The sequence below is a fragment of the Barbus barbus genome (assembly GCF_936440315.1).
Source record: "Barbus barbus genome assembly, chromosome: 41".
In the NCBI taxonomy this organism is placed as follows: Eukaryota; Metazoa; Chordata; class Actinopteri; order Cypriniformes; family Cyprinidae; genus Barbus; species Barbus barbus.
The window spans coordinates 5,379,244-5,406,694 of NC_136719.1; the positions used below are offsets into that span (position 1 = coordinate 5,379,244).

At 38.0% G+C, this 27,451-nt stretch overlaps 1 protein-coding gene across 1 annotated transcript in view; it reads right to left on the minus strand.

The window, feature by feature from the left end:
• Positions 1–12,021, minus strand: part of LOC306860255 (neurotrophin-7-like) — a 35,215-nt gene extending 23,194 nt beyond the window's left edge. Inside the window, exon 1 of the mRNA XM_079401857.1 lies at positions 11,830–12,021. The gene's annotated coding sequence lies outside the window, so the exon portion shown is untranslated. The remainder of the gene's footprint in view (positions 1–11,829) is intronic.
• Between the last annotated feature and the right edge of the window lie 15,430 nt (positions 12,022–27,451).

The window sequence follows — 27,451 nt, forward strand, 5'->3', positions numbered from 1 at the left end:
GATCTGCACATGCAATAGCCTAGTAGCCGGTACAACTTCTTTATGTTTACAGACATGACGTAATGATGCAGCAGCATGCTTGAGTTTCCCACGAAAACCTACCCGCACCACTCAAATTACAAAACATTATTATAAGCTAACCATTGTGAATCGGCTAATGTAAGGCGATAGTTTTGAACACTGGCTGGTTATGTACTTGCTCAAATATTGATTTCGGATAATTTTTAACCAAATAAAAGTTACAGACTCCAGCTTTAATGATTGCTATTGGGGTGTGAAGAGACTTTCAACCAGCATAGCAAAAAAATGTTTCTGAAGTCAATCACCTATTGCACCTTTAAATAAAAATGGAGGTTCATTTACACAACAATGGTGTTTTGGGGGCCTGAAAACGTTTGAAAATGGGTTTCAAAGTGCAAGTTTTTGAAACTCATGTCTATGAAAATGTGAATTTGTGAAAACGGTGCACTGCATATTATCTGTTCAGTCTATAGGTGTGTGTGCACAGGTGCATAGTGTTTCTTTACAAAGCGGCATGGCCAACTACTGGCCTGGCATGAATCATACAGCAACTTTAGTAGTTTTCGAAGATCTGTGTGAACGGGGTTCATTTTAACATTTTAAGTCAAGTCTCAGTTAGTCTAACATAGTACACATTGCAAGGGTTTTTTCAGGACGGAATCAAAGGTAGAGTGTCAACAACATAGCCTAATGAAAAGCCTTGTTTGTGAATGACAGAACCTTGTGATGCCATGTAGACAGAGAAGAGAAGTGGTCTAAGAACTGAGTCCTGAGGCACCCCAGTTGCTAGATGTTCAAGGTACCTTGAAGGACCTATCTAAAAGGTAAGACTCAAACCACTAGAGTGCAGTTCCTGAGATGCCCTTTGCCAGTAGGTTTGGCAGAAGGATCTGGTGTTTAACCATGTCAAAAGCAGTGGACAGATCCAGCAAATAAGGGAAGCATTACATAGGTTAAAAAGTACAGCATACTTTTATTCTGCTTATTCCAGTGTGGAGTGTAGTGACTGGTTCTTTAATATAGTTAGCTAGTGAAAAAAAAATAAAAAAAAGTTTAACCATTTGCCAATTTGTAGACAAACTGCTAATTCCTATCATGCAAATTAAATTACATGGTTTTCTAAATAAACAAACGTTATGGTTTGCAAAGCTACTTTTACTTTTAGTACTTTTCCCACACTGTGTCTACCCCAGATCTCATTTCAAGAGGAAATGTAGTCACTGGTGCCTAAGCGAAACATTTAGCATTGTTAGCTAGTGCGTATAAAAATAATGTTTCCTTTTAAGGAAAGACAATTCTACTAGAGCAGCAAGTCCTCTTAATTAACAAACCTGACTATCCCTTTTCACCAAAGCTCTGAGAGGAAGCTGTAATTAGCAAAGGGTGTACAGTAGTGGCTGAATTAAACTCATAATGACAGACATTTTAAGCCCAAGGCGAATGTTTTATCAATTTGCTTCAGGAGATTTTGGCATGTCTCGTTAAGAGGCTGTTATGTTGTTAATTGAAGTCTGAGTGAGGTTGAGATTGTACTGTGGCATGAAGAAGTAGGAATCATTTTTCATTGACAACTCAATGAATATCACATTGAGTGCAATTATGCAAAGAAGATGAGCTAATACTGCACGATTTAAAAGATTATTCAAATGGTGGCTGATTGCTAACTATCTTTCCACATGGAACAAAACATTCAATCCGACTTGTGCTTCAGCTTCAGTCTCAAATGAGCCATGATATTTAGTTTCAAGCATGATTTTATGGTGCTTTAATGCCACTTCTGAATTAGCAGTAGTTGCTTTAGTGAGAACTCCGCTCACAAAACAACAAAAGTTTGGTATTAATGGACCTACACAAGGGCTTAAACATTCATACACTGGAGGAATTCAGTAAAAATGAATTACACCTGTTGATAACGTCATATATTTGCACTGTCTAGGATGCATCACACTAGCAATGGCCAATTGCCTTGATAATGACGAAGCACTGTGTCAGTGCTTTTAGTGCCTGGTTAAACTGGATTTCAGGTGGTTAGTGAATAAGGTGCAAAACCATGTGCAACTGTGAGTTCACTCCACTGAGCTGCCAAGTTTGCTACAGAAAATGTCCTGATTCTTCAGCCTACTATTGCTAGAGATTTCTGGCTCGTGTTCTATGGGAACACATTTGTTTGTCTCTCCTGTCCCATGTGGCTCATAACGTCTCAATGGTCTGCGAATTTCAGAAGTGTGACGGTGTTTAAAGTTCTCCTAATGAACTCTCCTATACTGTCATTGCCAGTCAGGCCTCGAGAGGCATAAAGCTGACCAGGAATCACATTCTTTTCACTGTTCGACGTTCATAATTGTTCCACTGTTTTTTCAAGTCCTCAATGTTTGTTGGTAGGAAAACCTTGAACGTCTGTCTAACGTCTTTTCCATAACATTGGAATTTTACAGCCTTGACATTCAACAATTTCTGCATGACACATGGCTATATTTTAGTTAATGCTATGGTATATTTTCCCTCAGTTGGTGAGAATTTGATTGTTCACTCTGGAATTAGAGATGGGCTTGCCAAGCACAAATTCTTGTCGTTACGCTGTTGGGAGGAGAGCTGTACTCGTTCCTCTTGACTTAGTCTCAATGGGTTTAACATCTTTTATTGTGGCCGTTCCTGTTCAAAACAGTTGCTTTAAACTTGACCTTCAGCTGTCTGCACTCATCTTTACATAATTTACTATAGCTGACAGCCAAGAAATATATATGGCTTCATGCATACCCTTCTACCAGACGGCTGACTTGATTTTAAAATGTTACTTGAAATTGAATGGCGAACTACTACACTGCAATAGTTTCTTTTGCACCTTTACAACTCTTTGTTACTCATAGTGAAAACACTGCATATCCTCTTTATATCAGTGGCTTGACTGATGTGATGCTTTTGAACAAAAATATGTCCCTGCACAATCTACTCTGTGATATTATAGTACACTTTGGTAATAAAAAAGTTATTGTGTAAAAATTGCTTTAAAAGAATTTACTTGCAGTAAAAGAAAAAATGCTTTAAAAGAATATACAAGTGCAACCCCCCCCCCCCCCCCCCACACACACACACTTAATTGTATGTTATTTGCAATTAAATAATTTTTTTTATAGTTTAATTTTATACTAAATTCAATTAGTTGTTATAAAGCACATTGCCATGTAATTTCATAATTACTTCTATAGTATTTGAAACTATGGTTAAAGTGTGCTGCTGAATGTACTGACAAGCATTCTTGGTAAACTAAAATATATTTTTATTAGGGCCGGGACTCGATTAAAAAAATTAATCTAATTAATTAGAGGCTTTGTAATTAATTAATCTAAATTAATCGCATTTTAATCGCATATAAATATTTGACCTGAGAACAGTGAGAAGTAAGTTTTTTTTATATGGATTTTTAAATTTCCCATCCACAGGGCCAACCAAAGCGGTCTCATCAGCTTCTTTGTCCATGTTCACTGTGGTTTGTTTTTGTCTGTTTCTCAATATGCGTTCTTCAGCGATCTTGCGTCCTTGTGTTCTCGTTCTACGTCATCTTTAACCGTCGAAGTTCAGTTCCAATTCTCAAGAACGCAAGTACAGAGGATGCATGAAAGTGCCCGGATATGTTCTTGAAACTGAGGATGCATCGAGTGCAGACTTGAGAGAATCGAGCTGTTAGAAATCCCAGAAAACGCTGTGGGTGGCTGGTGTACGGAAGCCTGTAAGCTTTAAAGTCGCTCTCACAAATACTTAACGGCTCTTCAAGTTGAAAGTAAACATTTATCGTTTTGTTTTGGTTAATTTTAATAAAGTTATAAGACCCGGAGAAAGTCTGCATTTTTATTGGCATATTAAAATGAATCTTAACAGTAAAACATATAACGCTGTAAAATAAAACAATACAATTATATGAAAGTAATATCTATAATAGTATGAAATGTTTTAATAAGTTATGACATTTTGTAATATTGATTGTTCATTGGCCGTTTCTTATGCTGAGACTATGCGGTCAGTTAAGCAGGAATGCAGTACATCTTAATTCGTTGTGCGTTCTGTGTTCTCGCGTCCTTCCGAGTTCGTTCTTCCAAGGAAGCTTGGCAAGACCGGTCTCCACGAGAACGTCCGTTCTTTGCGTTCTTGGAATTCTGAACGCTAGTTGGTGCGCCAGTATAATCGGTCCGCCGAAACTCATCCAGTGAGAAACGTTCCGCGGTGCAAAAATAAGTGCGATTAAAATGCGTAAAAAAATTTTAACGCGTTATTTTTGTGTAATTAATTAATCGAAATTAACGCGTTAAAGTCCCGGCCCTAATTTTTATGTCATTTCTAGTAAAATTTGTATGTTATATCATTAAATATATTTGTAATTTCACATTTGTATTGGTACATTTGCAATTTAGCACATTTCAAATATATTATCTTTAAATGTAACAGTACTTTACATGTGCTTTGGTATATTAGTAAACACATCGATACTTAAAGCATGACAAAATAAAGTAAAATTTACTGTACCTAAGTGTATTAAGAAACAAAAATACACTTACAAAAGTGAACTCTCTTCAAGTACAGGCCTTAAATTTCAATAATATTATATCTGCAAATACAGTTTATACACACATACAAATGGGATTATATGTTGGATTGAGTTGATTGATAATTGCATTCTTATGTTGATTGGAAAAGTCAGATATATTGTCAGATATATATATATATATATTAAAAGTAGTGTTTTAAGAGTAACTAACCCAGCTAATTTTTTAGAAGAGTGTAGTTTTTCCAGCAAAAAATGTACTTTTCCCCACAGTATAGTGTTGCAAAATGCTAAATTGTTGTTTTATGTTTAATTGTATTGCATGTGCAAATTTGCAGTTGAGTAAATAGAGTCCATAATTAAATATCCAAAACTGTCTTCTCCCCTTCTCGCATGTGGCTTTGGTAAATTTGATTCATGAGTTAGTGAATTGGTTTGTTTGAATGCTTCATGTAATTAATTAACTTCCCAGTGTTTTTGGTTAAGAAATATTTAGACTAGAAATTAGATTAGATGTTTGGAAATGTCCATATGTTTTTGATTCGATTAAATGCATTGTGTTTTTGTGCAGACTCCTAAAAATATGAAGTGATGCTTCAAGCTTGCTTTGCTCAAATAAAAGGAAAATTCCTTTATATAGCGAAAAAATGGTGCAGAATTTGTAGAAACTCTTGTTAAAAGACTAAAGTTTCTTGTAAAACACACTTCAGAAAATCATTTTTTACAGTGTACAGTATAACAATAACTAATAGTGAGAGCCTAAGATTTAGTCAAATCCTCAGCAATATCATTTGTTAAACTTGCTATTCAGTTCCAAGTCATTATAAAAATATGACTGACCAATATGTATTCCAGAGCGCCACAATAACATCAAATTATCAAAAAAGATTTGATGTTCAAGGTGTAATCAAGGATTATTGGTGCTTCTGAAAGTCAAAATAAAAGTTAAGCTACAGGTCTGTGTTACTGTGTATATTATGAATCAGAAACCTGTTCTGTGAACAACCTGTCCAGACTAAACAATAACTGAGATAATGCATACGTAATTCTGCTGTAAGAATGATCTCAGAGAACACAAAATGAGGCTTTTTGGAACGAGGAGATTTTCCAGCTAGTGAAAACTAGCTAGTGAGCTGTTGGTTAGCATGACTAACAACGTTCATTCAGGTCTTAACAAAACCAAAGCTCATCATTGCATCATCTGTTCTAGGGATTTAACATCAAACATCTCTTCCAATTATGTGGAGGTGAAAGCAGGTAAGATGGCTTGGCATCACCATCTACAGGTTGTTGCTAACGAGTGTTTATGGCTGCAGGAAATGGACTCTAAAGCCGCACAAGCGTTCATGTCGAGCAGCTGTGAGTGCCAACAGAATGACTCAGGCTAGAAGTTCACGCAGACACGACTGGCCAGACATGCTCTGGAAAGGTGCGTGATAATTCTTCTGAGGCCACACACAGCGGAAATGTGAGAGGTTGTAGTAGATCCCATAGATCTCAAGGCTGCAATTCATTTTGTGAGAAGTTACCAAGTCGTCACACATACGGTCTTATATAAGCATAGTGACATCCTATGAAGGAAGTCTACCAGCTGACGAAAGCAATCGCAAATCCTAACAGAGAAAACACACTCGCAGCATCTGAGCTGAACGCAGCTTGCAGAGTAGTCAATTGGGTCAATTGTAAAATTTCAGAAATTAATAGAAATCATTTTCACACAAACACTAAAATATTTTATGTTAATTTTGTTTATCATATTTTTTTTCACATATTATACTTCATATTTGTATTAGGATTTTTTTTCTTTTCATATTTTAAGATTGAAAGTCTAGCTCTGGGACATAAGCATTAAAAATAATAATAATTATAATGGTAGCACTTTAGAATGGGGAACACTTATTCACTATTAACTATGACTTTTCCTTCAATAAATTCCTAATTTGCTGCTTATTAATAGTTGATAAGGTAGTTGTTAAATTTAGGTATTGTGTAGGATTATGGATGAAGAATAATTAATTAGTACTAATAAATGGCTAATATTCTAGTAATATGCATGGTAATAAGCAAGTGTTACCATAATAATAATACATTTGAAAGTAAAGAAATATAACTGATTATGGAATTGTAAAAAAAAAAAAATGAACAAAAGTGATCTTAATTTAACAAAAACAAAAGCTAAAATCTGTTAGTTTTAATCTAATCTCCAGGTTATAAAAGTTTCGAAAATTGAAGAAACACTTAATTACTGATTTTCTGGGTCAGTTGGATACAAAAGATCTATCATTCGATCATTTTTATTAAACTACTGAACAACTGTTTAGTGAATTTGTAACTTAGTTCCCAACTGTCAAAAAATTTTATGATGGCATTTGTCTGCAATTTTCCATTTTATGAAACAAATAAAACAAATTTCTAACATCATTCTTATGTACACTTTTGCATTGATTTGAATGAACTGAATCATCCACAAGAACCAGGTTCACAGAAAGCATGAAGAGAGCTTTTAAATAGGAAGTAGATATCATGTTCCGCTCAGTGGGAGATACGTATTTTTTGCATATTTAACTGATTTGAATTTGTGTTAAGCACAGGAAAGCTTTGAATGTTGATATTGTCTGCGGCCTCTTTTATAATTAGCATTATGCATTGAGTTTTTCTGACCTCCTATTAATTGGATGATTTTTACTTTCAAGTGAATTAAATTTATTTAAAATGAGTTGGTGAAAGTGATTAAAAATGGCCAGTTACGAGACTCAAGATATCTGTCACGAATCCGGTCTGTGGCCTTCCGCCCGATAGCCACCAGAGGTCGCCTCTCCATCATATTGACTCTCACACCTCACAGCACACTGGACTGCATTTCCCAGCATCCATTGCACGGACGACACACACACAGCTGATTACACTAATCACGCTCACAGCTGATCTCACAATCACTATCACCCAATCACACACTCTTTATAAGCCTTGGACTTTCTCTCTGTGATCGCCGAGTATTGTTTAGCGTATATCCTAGCGATAGCTACTCTACGGAGCTCTCTCAGGTATCATAGCCTTGCCGTGTGTGTTTTCTAGTGTTTCGATTCTTGCCCGTGTTTCCTGGATTAACCCTTTGCCTTGCCCTTCAGACTCTGTTTGCCCCTCGTTTTGATCATTGCTTGTGTACCTGGATTATCTCTCTGCCTTGCCCTGTTGGATATTGTTCGCCGATCGTTGACCCACGCTTGCCCTAGGATCTCTCTTGTGTCTTGCCCGTGCCATATCTGTTTGCCTTTGTTTGACCCTGCCTGTTTATTGACTATGTTTATAAATAAAATATTGCACATGGATCCGCACGCCTCAATGTATCCAAGTACATTCACATACTGTTTAAACCTAAAATTTTCATGTTAATAAAAAAAAAACAAACAAAAACAACATCTATGGACATGTTATGCAATAGCTACCAATGCACACACTGAAAGCGAGCCATACATTAAGCCACACGGTAAAAGTAAATATTCTCACAGCTGTCTGAATCATCTGTTAATCTTAAACATGAAATTACTTGTCTACTTACCCACCTGCAGTAGCAAAAGGCAAAGTAGTAATGTAAAGTCAGGGCCCACAAGGGGAAAGTGGTTGCGGCAAGTTCAAAGCCTGCTGATTGTGTGTGTCTGTTCTGTGTATGTTTTGGAGACAACCTCATGTAGAGACAAGCACTGCAAAACATGTCATCTGTCTATGAAATGAAAACAGAAATACAGTGGGTGGGGTACAGGTGAAGGCATCATGATCTGCAGTTGCGCTGAAATTTGGGCATATCACATCTGTTAAGCAAACTTCTCCTAATTGTTATTTTAGTGGCGATTGTCGACCCGAAATCAGTCATTAGTCAATTGTGTACATATGTCCAAAACCTCTCAGGGATTAGATAAAACATGCTTGTTTGTTAGCTGAACGAAAGGGAAGATTCAGTTGTGCGAGAGGCATAGATTTAACCTTGAACATTCAGCATGAAGAAAATGTTTGCAAACTATAAAAGGACATAAAGTATAAACATTGTATGGAGGTCTGAAAGCCTGAGGACTCATTGTCGAAAATCTGGGATTTAAATTAGAATTTAAACATGGACTTTAGAGTTTAAAACCTTAAAACAAAGTAATGTTGTGATGCAAAACAAATAGGAAATATTTCACAATCTGTATATGCAAAATGATGAAAGCAATATTTTAGAATATGCACTACGTCACTAATCAAACATGAAAATTTGTGAAATAGGGCATGTTAACAATCTTTATACCGAAAATAGGTGTTCTTGCTTCTTTGAATTAATGATGAATAATATCAAATGCCACCCGACACTATAGCAAAACTTTAGGTGCCCATTAAAGGATCAAAGCAGTTTTACAATCCAGGATTGTAAAAGCATTTACAAACTTCCTGCTGTTGTATACTCTAATGTATCAGTCAGTATAACGATTGGATGTAAATCAATCCATCAAATCAAAGGGAATTCCATCAAATCAATAATTTGGGTATTTCACACCAATCACAATTTAGATTTTACATTCTGTGACGTTGCTTCAAAAGAACAAAAATAAAAAAACTACCACAACTTTCATCTTAATGTAAAAAAAGGCATATTATTAATAAAAATGATATATAGAAATGCATAACATTTCACTGAAAACTTCTGTGAAGATATACATTTGTTAACACTTTAGTTTAGGGATCAATTCTCACTATTAACTATTAACTATGCCTTAGTAAGGTAAACTGTCATGCAGAATAAGGCAATAATATGTGCTTAATAATTAATAAACAGCTAATATAATATGCAAGCTAATAAGCTATAGTGAGAATTGGTCACTAAACTAAAGTGTTACCATCATTTTTAATATAGAAGGCAACAAGTATTTTCACTATGCTCAAACTTTTTGACCCCACTGTAAGTTGGAAAACAAAAATATGAGATCAGTTATATGATCCAAAAAAAAAAAAGCTGCAGTGTGTTTAAATTGTTTGATTCATGCAAAAAAAAAAAAAAGTGCAAGTACTATCAACCTCTTGGGATGAAATCCATTGCTTGACAAAGAATTTTATGATGTATTTGGAACAGATAAATCATATCCTATAAACATTTTGATAGAAATCGCATCAGGGTTTTAAATGAGAAACAGATTTTTGGAGAGAGTTTATTAGGTTTCTTACGAATGGTTCCAAGATTCATGAATACATTCAAGCATCTGTCTGGACATGTAAACAATCCTCTTCTTCGTACAAAGATGTTTTAATTATTATAATTTTTTTTTTTTTTACATTTGCACATTTGGGGAATCTAACTGATCTCAGAGAAAGCGTTGGGGTTAAACGGCTCTTATCAAAGATTAAACAATTGTGGCATTGCAAAGACCTATCAATAATAATGCTTAACTTCTAATTTGCAGAATGTGTCTGACTTCACCAATACTGGCAGCGCATGTTTTTGTTATCTGTTAGCTTTTCTTTACTGACATTGATATATTCCAGCATCACACCTCATTTTACCGTCATTCTGTTCATTTATCACTTTCACTTCCCTACTCAAATGTTGTGTGAATCAACATGGGAACGATTTTCAAGCTCTTGTGTGGCCATAGGGGGCATTAAATTTTGCTTTCTGTCGAAGGTCGGTCTTCTCTGCACAAACAAACAAGGCTTATCCTAAACAGAAGCGCTCCGAAGCGAGCTCAAATACTCAGAAAACTGTCTTGGCAGTGCATACAAGAGCCCCAGGGCTGTCCAAACTCTGAAATCCATCAGAAGATACTATGTATTCCAGATCGTTTCAGCCGGGTGCCAGAGAGAGTCGAACAGGCCCCCGGAGTGCGTGTTTGTGTTGGGTTTCTACTGAAGTATTTTGTGTGTGAACATGGAATGTTGGGTGAGTAAAACTAGATCCACCTCATCTATTTTGTTTGGCCAGATGGTCAGTGTGCTCTTATCGAGCCATATAGTCAACAGGTCATTTTATATATTCACGGCCAATGCCAGGACTAAGCTATAGGCTCGAGTCGTCGGCCTGGGTAACTTAAACACCCAGGGGAGTTGCTGGCAGTGGCCCACCTGCCTCATTAGAAGCCCTCATTACCTCTCATTACCACAGCGGCACGCTACGCTACGTGAGCACAGATCTACAGAGAGAAACCTTTAATTCAGGCTCAATGGGAAACCTGACCCTGCTCATGAATAATAATAGCCGACATCATTGTATGGAAGTAAAATAGCACTGTCCATCTGCCTCAGGACAAGAGAGCATCTGGGAATTTGAAAGGCTTCACTCACTCAGTGTCAAGTAAACGTTGGGTTCTATCCAAAGCGACTTCATGAGAGCCATCAACCTGCATTTGGACAAGGCAAGCATACGTATACAGTTCTGGATGCATTATGCGGTACATAATCGCACCTAGGATTTTATCATTTTTATGCAGGCGACTTTATCTTTTACAGATGTTGACTGAATTGCCCAACCTGTACTGGACGGTATGTGTTAAAAAAGCATGTCTTATTTGTATATTCCAACTCTCCCGATCGATTACATCATTCTGCCAAATATTCTTAAAATCCCTCTGCCTTCTCCCTCCCGTTTGCATATTCAGACATGCTAACCACAGCTCCTGCCCAGATGAAAATGATAAAAATCTGTAACACATTCCATGTCTCGGAGAGGAATGAAGCAAAGATAGCAAGACCCTCTGGTTGTGTAACATGAGTGGTTTGACGGATAGATGGAAAGAAAAAAGAGAAAGGGGGAGGTTTGAGGTTTTAGGGGTATCTAACTTCTAAGCATACTTCTCCAAAGTCTGGTGGTCCCAAGCACCTAGCAGACCTCCAAGTTTATCTCTTCATGCTTCAACTACATGTCATCTCACAACCCAGAACGCTTGAGTTTTGAGTTCATAATACCACAAGTTATTCTTGTCCAAACCACACAATTTGGTTTGGAATTCATTCAGAAACAGTTTAGATTTTTCTTCTCTTTACTATTTTTTTTTTTTTAAGTTGATGAAGTGAGCTCCACTTCTGCTGGTCCTCTCCCCTCCAGATACCATCTAGTATATCACTCAAGTTATTTCTTTTCAATGCATGCATTGCTTTTCTTGTCAACAGCACCTTGAGTCTTCCTGACATAGGATACGGGCTCATTTCAGATTATAAGCTTCCCTATTGCTCGTTGACAGGTAGCAAGACCATTCATGAGCATTCCTCGAAACTCATAATTCAAAACATCAGCACCCAGTGCTGCTTACCTCACAGCTGCTCTCCTCTCACGTTTGTGAAATGTCAAAACCCCAAGTTGGTTGTATTCCAGCTCTCAAACTCTCCACAGGTTTATCCCCAATGCCCGGTCCTGTTCGGCGTTACAAAATGTGAGTATCCAGGTCCTGTGCCATCCACTCCAGCCCTGCTCCCACTCTCTCTTAAGGGAAATTGATTGTTCTGAAAGTTGGAGTCTCACAGCTACTCCCCTGACCTCCACTGCAGGAGCCAACAGGTCCTAGTGCCTCCCCTTTCCCTCCCTCTCTGCCCCTCCTTTCTCTCGTCATGTCTATAGGCTGCAGAATCCGTTGCGTAGTGCTGAGAGTAACAGGAAAGTGGAGCTTTGTTTAGGCCCCGTTCACGAGATGATTCACTGTCGTGATTTGCTTGGCCCGTATCAGCCATTCAGATCTTGACATTTCCCTAGTCCTGTTAGTCATCGTTGGAATTACTTACCTCAATAGTTGTTTCAAACTCTTTTCTTGAGTCATTCAGTCACGATCCATTTTGCTCTAGAAATGCAAGCGCCTCGGGTATTTGCATAAGAAAATATGAGGCGGCTGTATTGCAGATGCAGAAAATGGGAAACAGAATAAAGGAATGACAGAAATGATGTTTCTTTTTTTAGAACAACTCCCACAAACGAAACCACGAAGGAGAATAAAAGCCAGCAGATGGAACCGCTTCGATTGGGGCTCCAGCTATAGTTCAGAGGCCCTGAGTTGAATTGAATTTAAAGAAGAATTACACTCACAGGAAATGTAGTTGGCCGACTGCACTAAGTGAGTATGACATGAGGAGTTTTCTCACAGCGAACAAAAACCTGGCATTAATAATTTTGATGGGAAATTCCCACACAAAAATGTACATCTCTTCAAATTAAAGTTCGTCCAGTGGTTCCATTGTTTTATTCATGTCCCTGTTGGGTATTGAACTTAAAAGCATATATAAGTGAAGTGAAGTGACATACGGCCAAGTATGGTGACCCATACTCGGAATTCGTGCTCTGCATTTAACCCATCCATCGTGCACACACACAGCAGTGAACACACACACACCGTGAACACACACCCGGAGCAGTGGGCAGCCATTTATGTTGCGGCGCCCGGGGAGCAGTTGGGGGTTCGGTGCCTTGCTCAAGGGCACCTCAGTCGTGGTATTGAAGCAGGTATAATGCATATAAAATGCAATTTGATACCCAACACACCCAGCTTTGAACCCATCTTTGGTCTCATCTCATTTTTACCACTATGTCTTTCCTTTAGCTATCTGATGTTAGTGAAAACAAGGTTCAAATATTCATCTGCCGCCTCAGTTCAAAGAATGATGTACTTTTAATGAAGTTGAAATTTTCTTTTGCGATTTTATTTTACTGCTGTACATTATTAAATTCAAATTGGCCTTGCTAGCTACTAACAACAAACACTTCAACCTTGTTAAAACCTCCCTAAAGTGATCTGCTTGTTCTTGCTGGCCACCAAGCTTGTTTCTACTGGTTGGACTGGTCTGGTTTGATTTATTTAGTGTGTTTTGTGCATTCTTTAGTTGGTCAGGCTGGGAGACTGGCTATACCAGCTGAATACCTGCTTGGAAACCCAGCTAATCCAATTCCATATTAGTCTTACACCATGTTTAGACTGGATGTGAGCAGCTTAACACAATACAACAAAATCAATGACTACCATTAGTACTACTGGTATTAGTGATACTGTCTACACTAGATGCGGTGGGAAACAAAAAGTCACAGACAGTAAACTGATGCTCCTTTCTATTTATAATGTACTCCACACGCTTACAAATGCATTTATAACTTTTGATTTGACATGTTCAGTGTAGACAGCCTCAAGCCGTTGTGGCGTGGTGTGACATGACAGTGGTCACATCTGGTGTAGACTTGATGTAGGCGGAAATATGTATCATGCTATTGAAAACATAACACTAAATATACTGTTCTCTGAGACTATGCAACGCTCAGAGTTAAGTCAATTAATAACAAATATACAAGAATGAGAACTTCAAGAAAGCTGGTATAACCTGGAGGTGCAGAGCCACATGCTTTATACATAATCTGACATGCTTTGCATGTCCATGGCATGTAGGGGAACTGTTCTGTGCTAATAATCCTAAGCATTCACAGACGTGTCAATTGCTTTGACAGGGGCTGTCCTTACAAGACCAGTGTTGAGTTGGAATGTGACCCCATAGCCACCCAGACCCCTTGACCCTTCTGACTGGTCCATGGTTAGAGTGGTAGGAGAGAGCAAAGGTCAAGTGTTGTTGTATTTCAGTTTTGCTGAAGCCATAACTGTGTGCAGTGCACCAGCTGGGGTTGAAGACTTCAAGCCAGGATTGCTTTCACATTAATGGCAATGATATAGTACTTACCTTTGAAAACCCAAATTCTTTATCCGTCCAGGCATTGCCAAGGTCTGTCTCCATAGTAATGGACCCAAGATGGCAAAACACACAATATTTATTTTAGCAAGCATTCTTGAACCAAACTGACACTCCCATGTGGCTGACTTGTTTTGGTAATCTAATGACTTCACATTAGAACATTTCGTATGGACCCAAGTGTATTTTTTGTTAGTGTTCAGTTGGTTACATGTATGCATCCAGCAGATGCTTTTATTCAACGCGACTTTAGTTGCATTGAAGGTGTACATGCATTGCACTCCCAAACCCTCTTGCTAGCTAGCACCATGCTTTACTGTTTGAGCTAAAGGAAATGGGGTGTGCACCAAGGGGTGTACAGTTCATGCAAATTCAAGTACGAGTTGCAGTTGTTATAAATGCAGTATGTTCTAAAAATGAACCACTATTGATATTTAATTTGCATCTTTGCATTAGTTTAATGCACTTCTCACAGCAGAATGTCTAATAAATAGAATAAATAGCCCCCAGAGTGTAGCTTAAATTCTTTGCATCTTTTGCAATACCGTGGTTTGGACACAAAAGTACAGTATGAAACGAGACCAGTGGGACTAGTGGAGGGGGTGGAACTGAACTCAGGACTGGAAGTGTAAAAACAGTCTTACATGCACATGGTCCATTAAAACATGGATGGAGATTCAATACACATAAGCTTTATTGTCCAAATTCTTATCATCCACTTAACTGCTATACCACAAGGAGTATGTACTATATTCACTGCGATGAGGGTTGTGGTTAATAGAAGTGGTTGGACGGGTTTTCCCGAATGATGTGGGCGATGCACATTAAAGTCTTCAGGGTATGTGATCCTGAATGCGCCCATTTTTCACTATGTAGTCGAGCATGCAAATTTGACAACCTGCCAATCATCTTTACTCTCAAGCCTGGAGTTCTTTCTAGGGGATTTACCCTAGTAAGTCACTGATTGTAGTCAAATACTGTAACTCCTGTAGGGCCATGAGGAGGAGTCACTGGCTGAGGTTGGAGCGGTTTGAAACGTCAATGGGGCGTGGAGGCACAAGCCCTCTGATTCAAGGAGCACTGCAGAGGGAGAGGCCCAAGGTATTTTCATGTTTATGGCTTCCATGTGCTGGCTCTGTGCCCAGAGAGCTAGAGGCAATGAAAGGAAGATTCTGAGAAAAAGACGAGTCCATGATGAAGATCTTTTACACTTGATCAGATCTCCTGCAGTTCTTTCTGAGATATTCTGGTCTTTATATGGCTCTTTGCAAATGCTTGACAGACATCCTGTGAGCATGACATGCGAAATAGTGTTGTCTGATTCTTGCTAGTTAAAAACAAGCATGCATGCATGCATAAATACATTTATATATATATAAACTTAATAGCTAATAAAATGCACTTTCCATGTAGAATGTATAGTGTTTTTAGTTCGTTTTTTTTTTTTTTTTTTTGTGGTGAGTGTCATCCAGAAAAAAACGTGCAAGCTATAATTACACATAAGCCATTGTTTTCTTTCTTTGTAAAGAAATAGGATGCTTCTTAAGGTAACTTAATATATGAGATTATTGTGATTAAAGAAAAAAAAAAGAAAGTGAAATATAGTTTTAATTCGGTTTTGGACCCAAATAGCAAGACCCCATTGAATAAATAATAATAATAATAATTGGGAATATTTGTTTATTTATTTATTGTTAGAAATCACCTATATGTCTATCAACGTTTCAAATTGTGATATATTTTGGAATCAGGGCTGCAAACGTCTTAGAATGGCTACAAAATAACGAATGCAAATGAATAAGAATAAGTTTAAGATAAATGAATTTGGATGGTCTTGTGACACACCCTATGCATGAAGAAACAGCTGTTATTAAATGCTAATGTGATAAGATATATGATGTGATTGAGCCATTTGAATAAGGTTAATTTTACGTTAATTTAAGGTTAATTTATGTACTAATACTCTTTCAGTAGTTTAATGTTACCTTACTGTACCTTTACAGTGTAATTTCTCATCACTTTTCAGAGGAATTAACATATGGTTTACTAATATGGCATAGTTTTAGAACATTTTAATACTGAAAAATGCACGTCATCTCGTAAAGTCAAATAGCAAGAAAACAGTCAAACAGGAAACTGACATATAGGAAAATAATTAGCAGGACATTTATCCAATATTGCAGTCCTTGGCTGTGCTGTGTAACTGAGCCAGGCCTCCTACACTCATGGCTGGGTCAAGAGCTGACATATCGCTGCCTCCTCTTCACTCATTGACTCCTCATCTTCTTCATCCCACCACTCTGCGCTTCAGAAGCTCGCTATTGTCCCGCCAAGGCCGGCAGCAGAGAACAAACACCCTCCTCCACACACCCATCCAGCTCTTCATATATTCGCCTGCTCTCCAGACACTGCCGGATAGAAGGATTAAGCAGAATAAACCAATACAACAAAGACAATAACAATCCTATTAATGTTCTCCAAAGAGAAACACAGACCATGAGATCTGAAGTTGTTAATCAATGGTATATGGCTTGTATTTTTATATTGTATTTTAATTTTTTTCTGTCTGTTCCACTGCCCCCATTATTTATGTATTTATTCAAATATCCTTTGATTTCTAACAACGTTAACAATGTTGTGATCTATCTCAGAGTTATCACAGAGGCTTATAAATGTTTACGGAAGACTTTTTAAAAAATCCCTATGAGGAAAAGGAATGGAAAATATATTTCCATAACCAAGAAAAAATAGGCCATCACTGTTGTGCTCTGTGACATCTAGGAATGACATTTCTTCATGCTTTTGAAGGTAACCACAAACAATTGCAGCGGAAATGAAACTTAAACTTGTGTTTTTGGTTGCTATGGAGTCTATACAGTATAACAATGAAGTTAGTTTATTCAAGTAGACAGCACTTTACTGACAGAGCCAATTATGAATCCTCATTCTTTAAAATGATTGTATACCATGAATTGTGAATCACAGTAGTTATAATCAGTTATTAAATGATAAGCTCTGCGTCACATACAGGGTTTTTGGCATATTTAACTGCTTCAGAACAGACAAGCCGAGTCAAAGTGACAGCAATTAGACGCATTCCTCAAATGCCGAGTCGGCCCACAAGTCCTGCGGGGCAAATAGGGAGTTCTCATTCAATACTGTGTGTGGTGCCATCACTGATTTACCCACTACCTAATGTCTTCCCGTCAGAGGGTATTGTTTTTTTTTATAGTCATGTAAAAAGCTTTTTTTAGTCATACAATGCCGAACATTCATTGATTTAAAATAAACGGTTAATTGTACTATAAAAAAATATTGTGTGAAATTCCTCCGCAGTGAAAAAAAGCACTTCAAGCAAAACTGCAGAGAACACATTAAGCTGAAAAAGTTATTCATTTGTAACTTTACAGTATCAAAACAGATGAATAAATTTGAACACAAGACATGCTAACGTCACCTAACGGGAAATCCGAATCATGAGAACAGTAGAATTCAGAAGAGTAATAATTTTAAAGATAAATGTGTTTTAAGAGTTAAATGTGGAAAACTTCACAAGGCATCTGATTATTTCGGTCTGAGCAGCACATTTCAGTGTGGTTTTTGTGAACAATACAAGCTTTGGAGACCCTGTGATAAGGACCATAGTGATTTAATAAACAATTCAAGCAATGACCCTGGACTATGACTTTATGTGCTAAATCTTTGACATAACCCAATATGCATGAATGAATGAATTAAACATTATAAGTATCTTTTTCTTTTTTTTACATTTTGATTTTCAGTGCACAAACCCATGTAATGTAACAAATGAGCAAATACATACACACATACATAATGTCTATATCAGTAAATGTCGATATTAACGTAGATTCAAGACTTGCACATCTGCTTTTCCATTCATTAATTGAAGAGAGTTTGGAACATTACCATAAACTAAATTCTATAAATTTGTTTGTGCTACAACATTGACATAACCCCTTAATATGTATATGTATCAGTGAATGAATGGAATAATCTCATTACGCTTTGATATTAATGTTGACTTTCTTTTCACATTTAGATTTTACTGACGAACAACAAAGTAAATGAATGAGCAAATGAACGAATGAATGAATTGTATTGTATTTTATGGCTGTCTGATCAAATTCCTGATTGGTTCTCAGCAGATATTTCTCCATGAGACTATAGGTTGTTTGCACATGACGTCATTGCTGTGGCACGAAATGCAGCTGGAGGGCAGGAAGTAATTTTTCCTCTATAGGAATCAGTAACAGAAACTCAAGATGCCTGTGTTTTGCGTTGTTTATGAATGCTCAAATGGAGAAAACACAAGGAGATTTTATCGTGTAAGAAAATGTGTGTTCATAAGGGGGGAAAAGTCAAGAAATTGACTGAAAAACGCAGGAAAAAGGGGCTTGTAAACCTGCGTCTGCGGTCGGGAGGAGCCTATTGGATAATGATCTTGTGTGCAAATTGTTAATATAAGTTATAATATTAAGATATTAATACAGATATAAATAGATAATCCAAGGCTGCCACCTCAAGCATTCGGCATGAGACAGTCATAAGTCACTCAATGCTAAACGCCACATGTAGACACGATGTAAATAAGATATTATTTGCAGTTCAGAGAGCTTCATCGATTATAACGGAACATTGTGAGATTGCAATAAATTGAAGTGAGTGACAGCTTTTTAGTGATTATATAGAAGCGCCATTTACTCGCTGTCTAGGCTGTAAACAATTCAGAATTTGAATAAGTTTTGCTTTACGTGCTGCTAAAACCAACAAACCCTGTATGCAGGAAAGTGTCAGGAGTGACTGAAAAAAGAGAACGGATGAGATCTTCGTAGAAGTCCGTACTGTTCTGGTTTAGATGCTATAACAATAGAAAGGTATAAACAGAAAAACACAATGTTACGTGACCTTATTTTATAAAATGGAGCCATTTTTGTCCTGTTAGTAGCACGTAAAATAACTTTTATTTAAATTCTGATTTGATTATAGCCTAGAAAACGAGCAAATGCTTCCATGTAATCACTAATGCCGTTTATCTCAATCTCATAGTTTCTAATTAGTGAAGCTCTCTGAACTGCAAATAATCTTATTTACATCGTGTCTACATGTGGCATTTAGCACTGAGTGAATTCGGACTGGGTCACCTTATGTCTATATTAATATATTATTATATCTTTTATTAACAATTTACACACACAAACATTATCCGATCAGCTCCTCCTGATCACAGACGCAGGTTTACAAGCCACTTTTTCCTGCATTTTTCAGTCAATTTCTTGACTTTCCCCCCCTTATGAACAACACATTTTCTTACACGATAAAATCTCCTTGCGTTTGTCCGATTTGAGCATTCATAAACAACGCAAAACACAGACATCTTGAGTTTCTGCAACTGATTCCTATGGAGAAAAATCACTTCCTGCCCTCCAGCTGCATTTCTCGCGTCATCAGAATTACGTGTTTGCAAACGACCTATTATTCCTTCTATATTCCACCAGCATGCAAATCTAAATGTGAAGTTAATGCACTCAAACGGCTGTTTGTGTGTAGAATAAGTTGGAAAAAGTTTAGAAGAAGATGGGATTTTCCATTCCATGAGCCTGTTTGCATCTGAGTCATTGTTTTTAAGGTGTAATCTTTAGGGTCTCTTCGCTTATTTATAAATGACAATAACAACTGGAAACAAAGCAACAGAATCAATAACATTCTCGTTAACAATGAAAGCAAAAGCTAACAAGAAAAAAGCACCCTGCAGAAATAAGGGAATCCAGTGGCATCTTGGGTGAATTTGCTGGTTGGGCTCTTGCCAAGGAAATAGCCGGCCTCATAATCTTCTGCTTCTTTATGTGGTGTTTTGACAACGGAAAGTTTTCAAAACATGAATGGAATATTACCAGACCTTTACGTTCATCCCTGTGTTTTTACAGCTATTGGCGTTGTAAGGTAAAATATAACTTAAACTTATATTTTTCGAAAGTATGAAAAAATAAAGAAGCAGTTTAACGGTTTTACATGTGCTTCATGGACAGCGTGCAGCCTAACATGTTTCAACAACTTCATGAAAGCCATTAAAGTGAGATTTGTCAGAGGCTTTGTTTTCTTTGCCACACCTGCTATCAGGGAGAACCAGAGGAAATCCTGATGCTTTATCTCATGTCTGATTTAGACTGCTCATTCATTCCATCTTTTTATTTATTTCACGCGCCCAACATAGCCAACCCAGATAGCACACATACATCTACAAGATGTCTGTTGATGATCTGTTGAGTAGCGTACTAAAGCACACATAACATTCTCAAGTGTGTTATTTGATATTGCATTACCTATTAAAGGGATAGTTCACCTGGAAATTTAAATTTGCTGTTAATTTACTCATCCAAGATGTAGGTGACTTTTTTCTGAGAACAGTAAAGAAGATATTTAGCTGAAACCGTGTGTCAGTCCTTGTCTTGCGTTTCCCCTCCTCCCGTGCCCATATTTGGCCTTCCTGTTCCTGTCCTCGTTTGTCTTCATTAGTTTAATTAGTCCCTAGCCCTGTGTTTGATTAGTACACACCTGTTCCTTGTTTTCCTAGTGTTTATAAGCCCTGTGTTTCCTAGCCCCTGTGTCCGGTCTTATCGTCATTGATGTTCGTCTCTCCCCAAGCGCCTCGTCTCATTGTCTGTGTCTTCAATAAAAAGGATTATTGGAACTTCCACGTCTCCGCACCTCCTTGTATCCCGAGAGGGAACGTGACACCGTGGTCCTTGGTGATTCATAAAAAGTTAGAGGTTATCGTCACTAACTAACTAGTCAAAAACACAAAATTAATACCAGTGGCTCCTGACGATATATTGAGGTCTTATGAAATGACACGATCAGTCTGTGCAAGAAACTGAACATTATTTACAACATTATTACCTGTAAATCCAGATCCTCAGGCAAAGGTCCAGAGTGATGTCCGGTTCACGAATGAATCATTATTTTGAACCAGTTCTTTTAGTGCAACCCGGTCTCATCCCAAGTCGTCACATATTGACGCTTTGGTTTTGGCGTCGCTTTTTGACGCTCAAGGTACCCCTTTAGCATCACTTTTCGACGTGAAGGGAAGCATAATTTTTCGGCGTCGATATGCTAACGCGCTATTGGGAATTTTATCGTCATAATAAGGTTGCCATTATTGCATATATGTAGAGGTGTGATTTTTGTAAAACAGTCAAAATAGTGACTTACCCAACCCCTGCCCCTAAACCTACCATCTGTGAAGAAAACGCAAGATATAGGAGGCAGATGCAAGTACTGGCATAATTTATTTAAAAATGATTAATATACGCTAAGTGTTTCCTATTTAAAAAAATTACCTTCCCTTCACGTCGAAAAGTGACGCGAAAGGGGTACCTTGAGCGTCAAAAAGCGACGCAAAAACCAAGCGTCAATATGTGACGAGACGAGTTGGGATGAGACTGTGTTATTTAGTGAACTGGACAAACCAGTGTAGCAAATCGAACTGGACCATCTGAAACAGTTTACGACTCGAGCAGCACAGATCTACAAGTTACTCAAGTCACCTACATCTTGGATGGCCTGAGGGTGAATAAATTAGCACCAAATTAAAATTTTCATCACTTAAGTTAATATTTTGCTAATTTGTCATTAAAAAGATGTAATTCCAAATTTATTTACAAACATGACATGCACATTTCAATAGAAATGACATTCAAGTATATTTTAGTTTACCATAAATACCGGTGCATTCACCAGTACACGTCAACTATATTTCAAAAATAATAGAATTATGAAAATACATATAAAGGTGTACTTAAGTGGGTCAAAACACACCCTTAAATTGAGCTATTTGCATTTAATATTAACAAAATCTATTATACGCTTTCATTTAATGGGAAACAACACAGCATTAAGTGTCCGGAAACATTAAATTCAGTTCGCACAAGTGTAGTATGTCCATAAATAAGTACTCTTTTTTTTTTTAAGCTGAAGTGTACTTCTTTGCAAGTGTGATAATGTATCTGGTGGTTTTCCAGTGTTACTGGTCATCATTCACATCATCTTCATAGAAACATTAACAGAGCAATGCACAGAGAGCAACTCCAACAACATTTTTGACATGTTCAGGACTATGTCAAATGCAGCTATGTCAGTTTAATCTATAAATGAATGGCAAGTGTTAATTTACACTCTGCCTGATCTCTGACTCTAATCAATTAAATAGCAGAAGTTATTCCTCCACCAAATGCGTGTGACGTCACTACCAATGTGGTTCGGAGATGCGACCGTGTTCGGAAGTTTATTTCCAAAACAATGCATCGTACTATGGTGGTTAATCAGCGAGTTACGTCATTGTTCGGGAAATGCACCCCAGAGTAGTTATTTAAAGGGGTCATCGGATGCCCATTTTACACAAGTTGATATGATTCTTTAGGGTCTTAATGAAAGGTCTGTAGCATACTGTGGTTAAAATTTCTCAATGGTAGTGTAAAAAACCCTTCTTTACCCTGTCAAAATCAGCTCTGTCTTCAGCACGCTGATCTAGTTCATGTTGCTTTAAATCCTAGTGAGCTCTTCTGACTCCGCCCCTCTCTTCCGTGGAGTGACGAGCAGACCATATATATTTGTAGATTCCCTATTCGACCGCTCCAGATACGTTGACGCGTCAGCCATCTCACATTCACCATAGTAATCAATGACTATTCAAAGATATACAAGTGTATAATTTGCTGTTGTAGACGCACACAGTCAATGCGCTCAAAGATTCGCAGTCCGTTCCAAAAATGGTGGATGGCTTACGTATCGCGGCCCATAGAAACAGTCAATAATGAGGCATCTAGGTATATATTTCTATGGAGCATACTAAACTTCAGACGCAAAACTGGCTAACTAGCACATTATTAGGAAAGGCAATTTGCAAAGATTCATAAAAACCCTTATACTCACTTCTTCTGTAGATAAAACTGGATCACAAATGATTCGGGCGAACATAGATGCATTTATGTAGATCGGGGATCGGCGCATTCACTTCAAAGCAAACGTAACGTTAATCTTCTGCGTCTTCAGATGTCGGGAGTAACTGATGACTGCTATATTCATTACTACATCCAAAAACTAAACACTTCAATCGCTTAATCTGAGACATCTTGTCTTCCCCTGCACCGGAGCTGACACAATGACGGACAGCTCACAGCTCACTCAGGGCGGGTCTAACGTAAGACGGTCTTGTCAATCAACTATTGTGAGAGCGGTCTGTACAGAACTACGTCATTCTGACAGGAACCTCAGAACAGCCTGATTTGAGAAAGGGGATTTTAAAATAGGGATTTAAAAAAACTCTGGGTGGATTATAGGATGGATGTGTACACACACCTCCAACACACATTCATGTTCAAACAACTTGAAAAGTGAATTTTGCATCCGATGACCCCTTTAAGATAAGTCTGAGGTTAGCATAATTTTAGTTATTTACGATGATTTTTTAAGAGGGTTATTTTCAAGAATTTAAATGATTCTTAAGTTTTATTTTCAGAACAATCTTAAGAAAAAAGATGAGAATATTCTTAATAATTTTTGGGAATACAAAATATCCTGAACTTTTTTCTTAAGTTAGAAAATGGCAGTTAAGAAGAATTTCTTCTTAAGAATGTTTCGTGAATCCAGCCCAAGGAATCCATGTTCAACATTTTTTTGCACTGAACATTTGTTCCAGATAGGGAATCTGCTTTTAAGATTTTGTCCGTACATCAGTAGTGAAACTAAAACAGAAAATGGCAATGGTGTTGCCCAGATGTCCTTTACTGACAAAAAATTACTCTGGCCAACAGAAGATGTGAAAAGGTGGAAGAGGCTAGTAAAGAGAATATCTTTGTTATTGTCCTCCTCTGCATCGATTTTGGGTGCAAAGAGTGAAAATAGCCTATATATATACATACATACATACATATGTAGTATACCCAGCTGAAGGTCGATGATGCAGTCATATAGTCAATAAGGAGGAAAAAGAGAAGCCTTTCTTCTTCTGAACCTCCCCTAACGGTTGTTATACAGTAGATCAACTGGACTCATGGACAGTAGACTCATGGAAATCAGAAGGCTTGAAAGAGGCTGCTGCAAATTAGGAAGGAAAGGAACGACTTCAGACGATTTTACAGTAATATGTTTTGACTGCTATTACCCCATCTTATAACATTTACACCAGGCCAGTCAAACTAATGATTGTGTTGGATCAGCCAAGGAAATAATGAGTTGGAAATTTGGAGAGTGAATGAGATGGAAAGACTGGCTCTTTTTCAGACTCCTTAAGTGTTGGCTTATGCAGAGTTGGAAGGAAGATGTGACCTGATGGGTTTCTCCTAACTTCCATCTAATGTTGTTATTTCAGACAGTTGAAATAGATAAGAGTTACCTTGAGGCATCATTGGGCCAGGCTAATATTCAGAAATTTTAAATAAATAAATAAATAAAATAATAAAAGTAGAGATGTTGGCAGAAGAGATGTTCCTCTTGACTCCATGATATAACAGTGAAACAGTATCCGGGTTTCCGGAAACTGATGAATTCACAAGCTGTAAATCAGACCGACAGGACTCTCTGAACTGCGGCGTGAACAAACATGGCGGCGCCCATCTCACATTACAGATCACCATCAAGATAATTCATAAAGGTGTTTAAACGACAAAACACACTCATTTACACATATTTGTGAGTCGGAATATCAGATTGTCCATGACATGGTAAGCAAGTTTGTGAATACATTAAATAAAAAAGGAAAAACGAAATAAAAGTGATCCATCTGTCATACAGTGTTATTGCGGTCGCGGTGTGTCACGTGACAAGCATGACGCGTTGCCATGGAAACAGTCAGGGCAAATGTTCTAAAATAACGTCGCCTTAAAAAACTCACTCTGGGGGGACTCACCACTGAAAGGGTTAAATGAGCCTTGGCTCACAGGACACAACGGTGCGTCTGGACCATGTTCACACATGGCTTCCTTTTTGCATGATAGAGTTTTATTTGGCATCTGCAGATGGCACAGCTGATTGTGTTTACCGACAGTGGTTTCTGGAAGTATTCCTGGGCCCATTTAGTAAGATAAATGACAGCATAATACTGATTAGTGATGCAGTGTCGTCTGAGGGCCAGAAGACCACGGGCCCTGTTTCACCTCAGCGTGAGCAGATGAAAAATGCCTCCTGTTTGGGAACGCAGTCGTGTAAGACAGTTCTGGGAGTCAATAATACAGAAATACTTTGATGACAGACTTTGCTCGGGCATTTCAGAATGACCATAACAACATTTCAGATGCTGTGGAACAAGCTCGGTCTGCTGTTTAGTCAGGTTTTGCCATCCCATAGCGTAAAGTCACATTACTTTTTTTGTTGCACATGGAGGAATTTATTCGGCGAATGCATTTCCATCTCCCATTATTCGCATTAACCCTTTTCTGCAGAAGTAAAAAAACACCTCAAGAGAGCGTACAAGCTTATTTGTGAATTAAGGGATTTTTATTCAAAATTGGTCATTGCCATCACTCGTTTCTGATGCAATACTTGAAAATGTGCACAAAAACAGGGTGATGGAAACATAGCTAGTAAGACTTGTCACAAGTTTCAGACACTTGGACGAGTTTTGGCTTCCCCCAGCAACTCTGGGCAGGATGCACGAGGATAGTCTGTTTGAGCTCATCTTTTGCTCTCACTCTGAGTTAGATGACCAACCCTTCCTATTGCATTAGGGTTGGTAAGGTTACTAGGGAGGTCTGGGCTTGGTCTTGTGAAGCTTGGTGTCTGTTACTCTCTTTTTATCTGGTTGTCAAGACAGATGGCTGGTTCAGTAAGGGTCTCAGAAACTGGCACATCATTTCTTGTGGTCAACCCAACCTTGAAAATCCCAAGAAAGTGTTTAATAGAAGGGGGAAAAAAAGTTGTGGTGGTTGTGGCTGTGGCTGTGCAGTCAATGTCTGGAACTCAACCACATATTTAGGCAAAATGCAACACCTCTGACGCAGGCTGAGAAGACACACTGAGCCCCTCCCTGGCTTTGGAAAGGGTGATTTAATACTCTTGAGTTCTCCACTGAAGACAATGATATCACAGCAGAGCATACTGCTCCCAAACTGCAGTAGCACAGGCCAGTCCCGGTGAGTAGACGATATACTCCACCTTTGACTGATTGTTGGGAAACTTGTACTCGACATTCAAAGGCTAAGGTATACACTCTTAAAAATAAAGATTCCAAAAGGCCATAGAAGAACCATTTTGTTTCCCCAAATGACCTTTCAGTGAACAGTTCTTAAAAACCATTTTTCTTAGCGCCAAGAACCTTGTAATGATCTAAAGAATGATTTTCCACCATTAAGTACCTTTTGTGCAGTGGAAAGGTTCCATGGACGTTGAAGGTTCTTCATGGAAACATTAATACCAATAAAGAACCTTTATTTTTAAGAGTGTATTGAACAAGGTAACCTTGCATTGGCTTGGATCCAGTAGCACTCTGGAGCTAAAACCCCTAGGGTATAGTGGGCTGAGTTGGCTTGGCACCTGTAGTGAACCCTCAGTCTAGACCTGAGGAGTCTTTAGCCCTATTCGCACGGGATTAGTATTATCTGGGGACCATGTGTGATTTTGAATTTACCCCCCCACATCTGAATTTTGTGTGGTGCATTCGCACGGGATAAACAAAGCCTGTGATTTTACTCGAAATTACTGATTTATCTCCCGGATACCCGGATGTCAAGGCTTTGAGAGACCCGTTCTATGGTCCAATTAGATGGATAAAAAAAAAAAGAAACTAATACAATTTTGTGCCCCGTGTCATTTACATTTCACCAGGTTAAAATAATATCTCAAGATTTATGCTTGATTTATTTGTAACACATTAAACCTTTTCAGCTTTCTCTTTCTGCATATTGTATGGTGTAGCGATATGACAGCACCCAAAATACTATCAAACACTCCATCGCCGCTCCATTCTTCGTCAAAGATGGATTAAAAGGCTCACAGGAGACAAAAACCTTGAAAAATGATATACGAACCGCCAAATACTGGCCAAATCACAGAGATGCCGATTCGCACGGGACTAAAATTATCATAGGACCTCTGTGTTTGGCGAAATATGGTAGGTCATTTGCGGGGGAATTTTTACTTAACAAATTACAGACATGGCCGATTCGCAAGGGATTAAGATCACAGACAACCTCCGCAATTATTACA